Genomic DNA, 4105 nt, shown 5'->3' on the forward strand with positions numbered 1-4105 from the left:
ATATATATGTTTTTCTTCATAAGGAAGACTATCAATGGCTTCACCAAAATCCGGTCCACAACATTCAAACTCTCTGCCATTATGTGCAGCTTGCTACCTAGCTAACTCGCTAGCTGGGACTGGCATGAGGCTAGTGTGAAGTGTGTCCGCCTTTGAGTGCTATATGAAAGTGGAGGGTTTCAGCAGCACCCGCTGGACAGAAACTATGATAGACGTCAGAAAGAGTGATAGAAGTCTGTCTCCAAACACAAGCAGATACAATAAAACCCACCAGAAATCAAAACTCGATTTGTTGCTAGTTGTTTTTAACAAAGAAAATGCAGCTAAGAGGATTAGGAAAGTCTCCGGTTCAGCTCAGAACAGAAACAAAACTAAAAACTGCTCCCACTGAATGTTTACACCAAAGGATCTCTGATTCGCTCATTTCACTGTCAATCAAAAAGGGATTCAGGCTCAGACAGATCATCCAATCATCRTGCAGAATCTGGGCGTCCGAACCCGCCCACTGCTCCATAGACCCCCAGAGACCGGGATCCGGTGCATCCCCTTTGGCTTTGCATACCATCTCCGGTGCCTTAAAAATTGAACTTCCTCCTGCTTTTAAAGGAGATGGGACTGAATCATTTACAAGTTGGTCTCGACGTTTTGAAGTAGCAGTGCAGGTTATGGCTTCATCAGATGCAGATTTGTCTTCAGTGATGGCCTCTGTTCTCCCTACCCGCCTGACAGATGCTGCATTTCTCCACTGGGACAGCCCAACCCAGAAAGACTACAATTCTGTGAAAGAGAAACTAAGAGATGTTTTTGGCCAATGTATTCTCTTCCTTTTTTTCAAACGCATGTGAATGCTCGTCCCCGTAAACCAGGTGAAAGTTTGGATGTGTAMAGTGCAGATATCACTCGTCTTGTGCTGGAAGCCTTTCCCAATTATGACCACAATGCACTTGAAGGTGAAAAGTTTTGCCACTTTATTGCTGGGTTGGACCCAGTGCTACAGTCAAGGATTCATGAGATGGGTGCAGAAAATCTTGAAGAAGCTGTGCACATAGCTAGCCACTGTGAAAGACCACGTGCAGCACTGCAATTTACCAGTGCAGGGTCCCCTGCCTCTATGCCTACAGAACAAGTGGCTGTGGTCCATTCTAAACCTACAGATGACACACTACTTAAGGCAGTTGAGCAGCTGACTCTTACAGTAGTTAGTTTGAAGGATGAGGTGCAACATTTGCACAAGAAACATGGCTACCTTGCTCAACGTCGAGTCTGGGACAGAAAGGACTTTCCCACGTGATGGTCATCATGGTTCACAAAGCACCTCTCCATCATATTCTGCTAGACATTACAAAGACTGTTTCTCACCTGAGCAGTTTCATGCTTATGAGTCAAATACTCTTTATAGCCGCCGTCCTACATCCCCTGTTCATCCACGAAGTTATGAGAGGCATGGTAGAGACAAACGTTTTTGTTAAGCGGACTCAAGCTAAATCCATCACAATACTGTTTTGCAAGTGACCAGGTTCGGTTCTTGGGCCATGTTGTGTCAAAACATGGTATTCAACCTGACCCCCAGAATGTGGAAAGTGTTCAGGACTGGCCAACACCACAGTCTGCAACAGAAGGAAGAGTATTCTTAGGGCTTTGTTCATATTACCGCAAGTTTATTAAGAACTTTGCACATCACTGTGTCCCACTACATGCACTCACTGAGAAAAATGCATCTTTCCAATGGACTTCACAATGTAATGATGCATTCACCTATCTGAAACAGGTGCTCTCCAACCCGCCAGTTGTTGCATTCCCTGATTTCACATTACCATTTCTTCTTTTCACAGACGCTTCTGGTTCTGCTACTGGTATGGTGCTAGCTCGAAAACAGGGTTGTCAGGAAAAAGTCATTGCTTATGTCAGTCATGTTCTCACCAAAGCAGAGAGGAAATAGTCAACTTATGATAGAGAACTGTGGGCAATTGTCTGGGCTGTACGACATTTTCGCCACTACCTTTACAAGCAACCTTTTCTCATTGTTACTGACCACAAGCCTCTCCTGGGTCTCAGAAAAATTCCCATTGACAATGACAGAACTGGCCGGCGTTCATGCTGGGCTCTTGAACTTGATCCATTTGAGTGGACTGTAATTCACAGAAATGGCCATCACCATCTGAATGCAGATGCAATGTCACATCGTCCTGCTGACACCAACTTAATAGAGAATGGCATTGTTTGTCCTGTGACTCCAAGTTTGCATTTGGAAAAACACTCAGATTCTGGAGGCCCATCTTGTCCTGTTGGGTCAGTATATCATCATCACAGCTCCAGTACTGCACAGCCCCCTTGTATATCTGAGTTTCCGTATATCTGAGTTTCCGTTTTCTGACAAAGATTTTGTGAAAGAACAACAACAGGACCCTATACTGTCGGAGATCATCAGCTGGAAAACCAAGGGCAGTAAACCACCATATTGGCACTTAAAGAAATGTACAAGGACTAAGAAAGTACCATGGAAAGAGTACCACAGACTTTCCTTTCAGAATGGGTTACTCTGCCGTAAAGTTTTCGTTCCATCTACAAAGTCTCTCTTACTTCAGGTTGTTGTCCCGCACGCTCTACAAGACACTGTTCTGCAGTTGCTGCATGGGAATCCAGTTACTCGTCATCTGTCTGCAGACAAGGTCCTAAAACGTGCCCAACAATTGTACTACTGGCCTTTTATGTCACATGACATTAAGATGTGGTGCGTGCAATGTGTTCCATGTGATGCAAGACGTCGTCCCAATCCTCATCACAAAGCTCCAATGAAAACGATTGTTGCCACTAAGACATTTCAAAAGGTTGCAGCTGAYATACTTGAGCTCCCCATTACAAATTGTGGCAACAGGTATGTACTAGCTGTTCAGGATTACTTTTCCAAGTATGTTAACCTTTATGCCATTCCAGACCAGCGCTCTTCAACAGTCGCAAAATGCCTGTTTGAAAACTTTATATGTGACCACGAGATTCCTGAGATGCTCCACACAGATCAGGGACGCCAATTTGAGTCAGATTTAATGAAACAACTGTGTGAACTGCTGGGCATTCAAAAAACACGTACCACCCCATATCACCCTCAGTGTGATGGCATGATTGAAAGATTTAACAGAACACTTATTGATCAGCTAGCCAAATCACTGCTTCAACAGCCTGGTGAATGGGATGACAGCCTCAGCAGGTTGTCTTTGCTTACAATACCAGTCCTCATTCTACAACAGGCTTCCCTTCACCCYTTTTTTTATACATGGTCGTGAAGCTAGGATGCCCGCCAACCTGTTGTTGCCTAACAGCCTATTCTCATCCACCCCAGGTTCTCCTGTTGACTATGCTGCACAAGTAACCCAGAAGCTTCAGTCAACCTTTAGCTCTGCCAACTTGAATGCAAACAATGCAGATGAAAAGCAGAAATGCCAATATGACAGAAGTGTTAAACACACTCCCTGTGTTTTAGGAGACCTTGTGTGGTTGAATGACCCCACTACATCAAAACAAAAAATCGCTCCTCACTGGAAAGGTCCCTTTGAAATATCGGAGTGCCTTAGGTCAGATGTTGATTCACCTGGGGTAAAATAAAAAATTTGTTACCTTTTGGATCAGTCTGACAAGTCCCAGATTGTTCATTACAACCGTCACAGACCTTACAATGCTCCTGTGCCAGCTCAAGAACACAGGATGCCTGCTCTTGACTCATCTTTGCTGGCACCACACCAACAACTGACTGCGTTGTCAGGTGTATTGCCCCTTAAACCATCCAAATCAGCTGCAATGAAAATCCAAAACACACCTGGCAAAGGAAGTGTTCCAGTTGGCCAGCCAGAACCTGCACATCAGCTCCTTCCCCCTCCCCCCAGACCCCCATCACCTTTTCCTCCTGCTCAGTGTTTGGCTGTCCCCCAATCCGAGCCTGTGCTGGCTCACCACTCAGAAACTGGCCCCGTTGTTGCCTGTGGGCAGGATTCTAGTTCATCGACGCATCCCAGGAAGCGCCAGGTTAAACCTCCCAGATACCTTATGGACTATATTCTCGAGTGAGATTGTTGTATTGTTTTTTTTGTTTGGTTGTTTGTCCCCCCACCCC

This window comes from Austrofundulus limnaeus, unplaced genomic scaffold, assembly GCF_001266775.1.
Source record: "Austrofundulus limnaeus strain Quisiro unplaced genomic scaffold, Austrofundulus_limnaeus-1.0 Scaffold140, whole genome shotgun sequence".
NCBI classification, from domain to species: Eukaryota; Metazoa; Chordata; class Actinopteri; order Cyprinodontiformes; family Rivulidae; genus Austrofundulus; species Austrofundulus limnaeus.